The sequence below is a fragment of the Alosa sapidissima genome, chromosome 21, assembly GCF_018492685.1.
Source record: "Alosa sapidissima isolate fAloSap1 chromosome 21, fAloSap1.pri, whole genome shotgun sequence".
Taxonomy (NCBI): domain Eukaryota; kingdom Metazoa; phylum Chordata; class Actinopteri; order Clupeiformes; family Clupeidae; genus Alosa; species Alosa sapidissima.
Window position 1 is genome coordinate 13724384 of NC_055977.1, and position 9526 is coordinate 13733909.

The 9526-nt window shown below is 43.2% G+C and overlaps 1 protein-coding gene across 1 annotated transcript in view; it reads right to left on the bottom strand.

The window, feature by feature from the left end:
• Nucleotides 1-9475, bottom strand: part of fhl3b (four and a half LIM domains 3b) — an 18234-nt gene extending 8759 nt beyond the window's left edge. Inside the window, exon 1 of the mRNA XM_042076352.1 lies at nucleotides 9308-9475. The gene's annotated coding sequence lies outside the window, so the exon portion shown is untranslated. The remainder of the gene's footprint in view (nucleotides 1-9307) is intronic.
• Nucleotides 9476-9526: the final 51 nt, after the last annotated feature.

The window sequence follows — 9526 nt, forward strand, 5'->3', positions numbered from 1 at the left end:
GAACACTGACAATACCATCTTCAAGAATCTTCAAACAATACCACCTTCAAGAATCTCCAACATTTTTAAAGAGCACCAATGATATTCTCATAAGTTAAGTAAAATGTTATTGGCTCTGACAAAACCCTGGCTTTTCCATTCAACTCAAGGAAACGGCCCATGGACCAGGAGGCTGTTGAGCTTTGGGAAGAGGCACAGCTGGTTGCTTTCCCCTTCTTTAAGGTCAGCGGAGAGCCACTGGGTCACATTCATGCACTACAACACGGTCCGGAGCGCAGTGGGAATGACCGGGAACCGAGGGTGGGAAAGAGAGGGGGGTAGGCTTTCCTCTGGGACCTCTGTGCTGAGCCTGAATGTGGGCGGGAGGTCCGAAACGGCCCGGGACCAGGTTGGAGTGGACTGGGGTGGGGAGGGCTGGGCTGGGCAATGCCATTTCACAGGGCATAAACAAAACATGTCATTAGGGTAGTATTTCTGGATTTGTGGAGTATTTGAGCTCAAAATGTGGACCAGCATAGCCTAGAAATCTAGACGCACCCTAGCGGCGGCAAATTCATTTGCTCAGCCTATACATTTCAATGATATAGGATGGCCCGCCAGGCTAGGACTAGCATGTTTTTCGTTATAATATATTTACTGAGACGACACTCAACTAAACTGTGTGCTGTATGTGTCCTTGTGTAATTCTGAATAAATGACCAAAATGCAAAATGAGTGTCATAGCCTTTACACTGTTCTACAGCCACCATTTCTTCCTGTGAAAACAAAACTTGGCTCCCCTGGCCCTGGGGGTCGGAGTCTCCATGTCCAAAAATGTCCTATCATAGCTTTGTGATGAATTGCCTTATGGGTGACCATGAGAGTTAGGCTGGAAAGGAGCCGTCCTTACAAAAACAAACATGCATGGACATAGACACAGACACACACACACACATGCACACACATCATTTAACGATACAGTTTGTCTTAATTACTGTCTTGGCACTGTGGGTCAGAGGAAACAATTGCAGCTGCAAATGCCAGTAATCCTCAACTAGAGTTTATGTCTGTTTACTTATGATGTGGTGACTCAGACACCCATTACTTTGTTGAGACTTTCAACTTAACTTCCTGTCTACATTTGAGCAGGGAGTTCATCTATTATTGTCCTCCTCCACAGATCAGGGCAGATGAATGGATACACATATACTGATACAACAATGGCCTTCCTTCCTCATGGAGTACCGCACTAACTTTTGCTCCTTGGCCCTTGACATCTGCTAGGCCATTCTTCTTTCTCCAGCTGTTTTGGCCCTTCTCTGCGACCGTTTCTTGCCCTCTCCTCTTGTTTTGTTTTTTTTCAAAAACAAGCAATGAAAACAAGTCCATAACAATGCCCAGGCATGGCGATAAACAAGTGGGAGGTCTAAATATGGCCATTCAAGTCACGTCGATCTTATTTCAGATTCGTTTGTTGTTTCTTTTTCATTTTATTTTCCTTTTCTTTTGTTGGACGCCAATTTAGATAATAAAACTCTTGACTCACACGACATGAAATGACTCATTACTGCATTACGTTTTTTGAGCGTCTCGGCCGGAGTGGTCTGCAAACCGTTAACTGACAGCAGCGCTTACGCCACCCTCTGAATAGTGCATGATCAAGCTCAGCAGGACTATGACACCCCCAGCTATGCCTGTCTGCAAAGTGGTGGAGCTGGAATGTTATTTATTATGGCTGTACATGCACAGATATCAGATCATTTGTAAAGGAATACACACACACACACACACACACACACACACACACACACAGCAAAACAGAAAAGACACATTCCTCAGACTCTCTCAGCAGTCCATGAGTGGACACAGAGTCACAGGCAACATGTTGAGCAAACTTACAACCACGAGACACACAGACAGACATACATACATACATACATAAATCTATCGTGGCAGATGGCTAAGCTAAACACTAAAAGATGTCCATGTCGGCGTAGTGCAAGGCTGTTTAATGTTGGCATGACACTAGACAGACAGCATGTGCTCATATGGGCATTCCCATGCGTGATGTCCAGCACTGGTGAGAGATTAATCTTGCTTGTACCCGCAGTCAAGCCACCCTGCGCCCCCACCCCTCCCCCTCCATCTCTTTGAAGTCGGACTCGGAACTCTATAAGCAAACACTCCCCTGGTCCAGATGATGACCAGGCCTTGGCCTGTCAGTTCAGAGTGTTGGGGAGGCCCCGGGGCTTGGTTCTGGATACGAGCGCCGCGTTCCTTCCAGAACCCTGGCCTGTGACGGTTGTCCCCTGTGCCGGTGCCAGCTGGAGCCGTGTGAGTGTGTGATGGAAGGGCTGTCGAAGAGCTATTTATCCCCCCCCCTCCCCCCCACCACCACCAGACGACGACAGCGGAGGAATCTTCTGGGCCTTCACTCCAAATTGCATCAGTGTGTGTGCGTGCGTATTGTAGGGTTATAGACACTCAGACAAATAGAAGGTCAGAGAGCTAGACAGACAGTCAGATAGGCAGACGAACTGACAGCTGGAGAGACAGGCAGACAGGTGGATATACAGACAGACAGGCAGACAGGTGGATATACAGACAGACAGACAGACAGACACAGTAATGATTTCAGATGAACAATTAATGAGTGCTTGACATGTTAGCTCTCTTTGTCCTTCATTGTTGAAGGCCAAGAAACTGCTCCAAGTTCCATGTGTCCTCTCATCTGGAAACCACACCATCTCCCTCCCCAGGGAACGCTGCACTCTCTTTACGTAAGCACATCAACACCGTCAGGCACTCACATTAGCCAGAACCACATAAATTCCTCAACTCGCTTAATGACCCCGAACTTGTTCCGTGATGACGTGCCGACAAACACGCAATCTCCATGCACGCAGCGGGAATACTGATCCACTCGGCCTCAAGTGGACGCTTGTTTAATATATCAACAGAATCTAGTGATTCGCATCACAAAGCCTAACTTTGCTTCATAAGGGATACAGCCAGACCAGGTTGAACAAACAATTAGTCTTTGTGAAATCAAATAAATAAGTAACAGCATGGGTGGATACGCTCTGAGTCAGTCTCACACAAGTGTGTTTTGTGCCCTCAGAGTCTGGCTGGCTGTTTAATGATGTGTTAAATCCTGAAGCAGGAACATGTTTGCATTTAATTGCAACTCAAGGGCTGCTATACATTGTTTGGAATTGTGTAAGCTAAATGTCTTTACATCCAACAATATCGCAACAACTGTGGCTAATCAAACCAATCACTTCCAAAGAAACATCTGTCCCTAGTACCCTAGCTAACTTATAAACAAACAAAACTAACTGGCTAGTGGCTACAGGACCCTGAGTAGGGATGTAATAATTACCGGTATAATGGTAAACCGCGATAAAAATGTTGACGATAACAATTACCGTTTTCATTTCAAATATCATAATTATCACGGTTGATTACCATGGTGTGGAAACCATGTGTTTAATCCTTCCCAGATTCATGCGAGCCTGCTTTTGGCATACAGTAGGCCTGGTACAATGAAGCAAAACTGGTACCCTGATTCTGTTGTCTAATTGATGGATTTAACTCGGATTAGGCTACACCTGATTTTAAAAAGCGGAACATTTTCACTGCAAAACTTACACTGTATCATGTAGCCACTCGGCGTCTTTTTATGGTCGCATACATTAAATCCATTCCACTCGCGTTATCAGGAAAATATAGTAGCCTAAAGTTTTATTTCAAACACTTACTTTGGTCGCACTCATTGGATCCAAATAACAGAAATAGCAAACTCCAAGTCATGGTCGGGTAAGTTAAGCTATACTGTAAGCACAAAGCCAATTAAACATGAACACAGAAAAAGTGAACGGGACATTTTTTGAAACTATTTCAGTTTATGTAGGCCTATCAGTGCTTTCTGAACATATTGAACACACATTTAAAAATACCGCGATAATACCGGAAACCGTGATAATTTTGGTCACTATAACCCAGAGGTGGACAGAGTACACAGCTTCATTACTTGAGTAAAAGTACAGATACCTCTTGCTAAATTTTACTCAAGTACAACAGCCAGATGTCTACTTAAGTAAAAGTACTGAAGTACTTGTTTTTAAAAGTACTTGAGTATCAAGAGTACAAGAGTACATTTTCTAAATATTGCATTACTACTGCCAGTGCTTACATTTATGTACAGAAACGTCCTACATGGAGTTCTAAAAATTTTTAATGTTAATACCTTGGATAATGTAAAAGGAATTGAATGTAAAATCAAGTAATTTCCATCTTTTTACCATGTTGCCAGGGATGGGCAGTATTTCTAATACATGTTTTTAAAATACGTATTTCAAATACAAAATACTATTTTGTAATTGAAACACTTGAAGCGAAAACTATCATTAACTTGTTAAGCAAATTGAAATAGTCTGGCGAGGTGGGGCCACGGGTTGGCACATTCCCAGCATCCAGTAACCTGCTGCATCTTCATCCATTATTTCAATTTCAATTGTTTCTTACTGTATCTAAATCTGACCATAGAGTTGACTTTGGCGGAAAGCTGAAGGTGATTGCTGATAGGCTGTCCCAATCAGTAGCGCCTGCACAATCCAATCATGTTTGAGAGGGAAACGACAAATTGAGGGTTTCCGAGATTTTTTTTTTTCCTTTTTTTTTTAGAAGAAGTAACGGGTACTCACGGTTATGGATAGAAATGTAGTGGAGTAAAGAGTACAATATTTGCCTCTCAAATGTACTTGAGTAAAGTCATGAGTACTCCCCAAAAATGATACTTGAGTAAAGTACAGATCCCTCAAAATTGTACTCAAGTACTGTACTCAAGTAAATGTACTCCGTTACTGTCCGGCACTGCTATAACCATGAGGTTAAATTTTCATACTGTTACATCCCTAACTGTGAGCAACAATTTCCTGAATATGACAAACAGTGCACTGTATGTGAGTCATGTCCAGACCTTTAAAGGATTTAAGTCCAGTTTCCACACGTCACCCAGCAGAAAACTGAGATCCTTATGGTGGCATCACACAGAGAAGTTATGTTAACTGTAATGAGCAGAGCTCTTTCATTAACACTACTGCACGCACTCAGACTTTAACAAGGTGAGGAAGATCATAAAACAGACTAGTCTACATAGGCCTACTCTCCCACTATTTAACAGTGCCCGTTTTATTTCCGTTAAAACTAGGGGAAAAAAACTAAATCACACAATGTGAAAATATGGCCATGGTTCCATGAATGCATTGTCATTTATTATGCAAACCTTAAATACGTTTTGTTGTTGAAAACTGAAGGTAAAGCTACTGTATTAAATGTAAATGTAAATTACTGTGCTACTGTACTAAGTTACTGTAAATGTATTGAGCCATCCATAGCAAAAGTGTTTTTTTTTAACATTAGATTGAACTCTCTTTAGATTTACTTGCATTTAAATGAAAGAATTCCAGGACTGTTTTGGCAAGACTGGTAACTAGACAATCTGGTGACTATCACTATGAAGCCACAGAGGACACAGACTAACATGGAAATGCCTGTCTGTTTGTGTGGTCAGGAGACTTGTAGCTTGGAGTCACGACCATTAGATGAAAGGCTTCTCTCGCAGTCCCGGCACAAAAGCCTGGCATTGATTAGTGTCCAGATCAGAGACCACTTTAAATTCTAGCATGCACACACAAGCTTGCCACAATAAAATCTTTAATGAGATTTCTTTTATTGATTGAATCAGAATGGCCATCATAACCGTGTGCTGTGCTGCATGCCGTCTTGTGAAGTTATATGTGGCAATTTGCACTCTCGGTCGGCTGCCATCAAAATGAAAACATGCTTTCGGTACATTTACTTCAAACACCCCAAAGTCGGTGTAATTACCCTGTACAGACTGATTGGTCTCCATAGTTACACATGATACTCTGATTAACATCTCTCCTTCTCATACTCTCTCTCTCTCTTTCTCTCTCTCATTCTCTCTCTCTCTGTTACTGAGGTGCGATCACCAATCTCATGATCTTTGTGCTGTTCTTTTTTTTTAAACTGTAAAACACTTCAAGGCATATTATAATACCAGGGTACAGTATGTGCATTGTGGTGCTTTGTTCTGCCCCTGGGACGTGCTGTTTACCCCTACAGAAGAATGGAGCCTACTTTTCAAAGGCCCATTCAATCTCCCGCACCTCTGATGATTACCATACAAAAAAACAACCCCACCCCCCTCCAAATCCACCACAATATAATCACACATGAAACTAAATCGCAACACCGGGTGTCCACCCCTTAAAGACCAATTCTGTGCTCCTGATGAAAGTTCTGCTGTCTGCATGACAGTGGAGAGGGTTCATTTAGTCATCTTGCTATTGTGTGGCCCATAGGTATTAGTCACGTAGGCTACCTATGTGACTGGTTAGGGTTTTTGGTATCTGTGGTCATTGGTTACATGGTGTTTGCAGTTCAGACAATTAGCTCTTCATAGTATTGGTGTCAAAACTGAATGTCATCAACCAAGATGGTTGGTGGTCATTTTTGTTTAGTTTCAGGACTGATAGTTGGTATTTGGCCATTCAAAGAAATGCAATGTGGTGACGTGTGGTGATGTGCTCCCCTCTCTCTTCAGTCGTATACAGCACCTCTATACTCTTCCCAAAGCAGGGCTGGGTCAGTTCTACCACTAGCAGCTGACTGAGCAACTGAGAGCTAATTGGGTCATGTGTGAAAGAGAGGGGGTGTCTATGATGAAACCAGCTCATTGTCTCTGATGCTGGGTGATAGTGGATGCATTCTGATGATGTGTGAAGATTGCATGCAAAGCAAACACAGAGAGAAAGAGAGAGATGATCAGAGACACGGGGCAGTTGTGCAGACAGAGAGATAGATAGCCAGAGAGATAGATATGGCCAAAGGGCGAAAGGACAGAAACAGGGGGAGAGATACCATGGATGGCCAGAGATGGAGAGAGATAAGGAGATAGCAAGAGGAGAGAAACTGAGACAGAAAGAGAGAGAGATGGGAGAGAGAGGAAGAGAGTTTGGGAGCGAGAGAGAGGCATGATTCAGAAGAAAGAGACAGCGAAAGAAAGAGCGACAGGCGGAGGGATGGAGAGAAGGGGGGAGACAGTCGTCTGCTGTGCTCTTGGCTCTGCTTCACACCACCATTTCAAACATCAGCACTGATCCTCCCCCAAACTATAGCATGGCGAAGGAATGCACAGGCCAGAATAAGTGACCGAGTCGTGTGGCTCCAGAGAATTTGGAAGAAAAAAAAAAAGTGCAAACTAATGCATTTTTCCTCCTTTTCTGTTCTAAAAAAGGCGCATTCCAGCCGGGGAAAAATGAGGACCTTGTTCTTTCTATAGCTACATTTCTGCTGATGATTACTCATAGAGAAAGATTCCTTTCAGCAGTCCAATTGTTGGGATAGTCAAAGAGCTATGTGGTCATTACCCCATGGGTCACAGGCCCTGTTTTACATGTTGCGTTTCAGTGTTGAAATGGAGTGTTTGCAGGATGCGAGTGGAAAGTATGCTGAACAGTGCCAATAGTGGTTAGCGTCTGGAAACTCTTCTGCGGTCTTTAGCATAAAAATGTGACATCACTCACTTAAGACTCAGAAAAAAAGGGGGGGGGGGGGGGGGCGTGGAAATAAATGCACAGAGGAAAATGGTTTAATAGTGTTACGCAGCTGCTGCATGCATAGCATGTGTGAATCTTAATGTAAATGCAGAAAGAAATGTTTCATGGGCTTGCTGGTTCTGGAGGTGAAGTTGCAGTCAACCATGCCCAGTGTGTATCTTGCCATATTCAGCTTTGTCAAGTGGCACAAGGATAAAGATCAATTTAAAGTGAAAACAAATAAAATAAATAAAAAATCAGCACAAACATCCCAATGTTGACAACAGAAGCCGCTAAATCACCTAAGAGCAAACTCAATGTACCACTTTGTTTATTCTTTTGTTAATGTTGTGAAATCCAAGTCTGTGGAGTACGTTTACGCTGAACTGTTAACATTGTTACAGACAGACACGCAGAGTGTCTAAGAAAACAGTAATAATTACACTTTGTTATTACGTTGTGACATTGTTATTGTCTTGTGATGTATTCCAGCAGCCCACTGAGGATGGCATCATCATCATAACCACCAAATCCTCTGAAGCTCTCTCCTGTGACACAATCTTGTATGCCACTTCAAACATGTATACAATTAAAGCTATATGATGTGTAAGAACTTATTGGGCAATAGTTGGGTAACAGGTTTGCAGTCCTCCTCTCCAATCCCCTCTGCTCTCACCAGCATGCCAGTTTGATCAACACAGGCTACTAGTTTCCAAGTCCTCATCAACCTTATCTCCGATTTTGAGTATGTCTGTCAGAGTTGAATACTTTCCTCACACTACACCCATTAATCAGCCTCCTTAACTGGGAATAGGTCTACATGGTCAGTGCCACCATAAGCAACAGCACTTCAGTGTATGATGAGGTCTATGACTTTATGATAATTTTAATCCATGGATCGGTTCTGAAAAGTTCAGGTTTCAGTTGAAACATGCAAGACAGCAAACCAGACCCCTATAACGCTGGACAGCTATCCAAAAGACCAGGGAGGAGAAGAGAAAAAGAACGGGAAGATGGAAAAAACAGAAATAGATGAGGGGAAGCCGCACAAATTCCACCCTATGTCGCCGGGGCAAAGACTGCCTAGTTTTTAGACAAAAATAACCTTCTCTTCCTGCTCACTGGGGTTGTGTTCCTGCTTTTAGGCTACGGTGTGATCATTACACTGTCTGACCTCAGTGAGTGGACACGTTTCTCTTGCCAGGTTAGACACGGTCTGTAGCATGGTCTCTTGTCCACCTCTATCCACCTCTGGCAGCGTCGTTGGAAGACACTTAACCACCTCCGCAATCAGATGACAACAGGGTGGAATGTCAAGAGACAGATCCCTGTTGACAGTAAATGCTACAAGCTCCCGGAGGCACTTTTAGGAGAGTTTGCAATGAGCTTGTTTAAATGCTCTGCTGTAATTTCTTTGGTAATTTTATTTTAACATCTAGTCTATGAACATCAACAAGACATCAGTGGCCTACAATAACCCAATCTGGCCCATAATCAGGATTGGTCATTAGTGTTAGCACCCTATGAATTATAGAAATCTCGAAATGTTATCGGAATGGCATAGGCTATATGATTCATGGTTAGGATACATCTAGGCTATTACATTTAACTTTCACCCCAGCTTCCGGGCACGATTCGAAGACAGTTCAGTAGCCTAGGCTATAAAACGTTCATGGATAATTATTTTTAAATGAATGACTTACCACGAATATGCTCAAGGATAAGAAGTCTAGTGCTGTACCACTCTCGCCCTTGCCCCGCAGAGACGCACTGACACTATCGAAGTTTCGCAGCTATGCGGGATGCAGGGTGTCATTCCCACCCCCCTGCGTTAGTTAGTCCTCCGCCAAACCGAGTCACCGGTCCCGCCTCACCCAGCCGTGGTAGACGTCATACTCCCACCGTTCATTTCTACAACATGA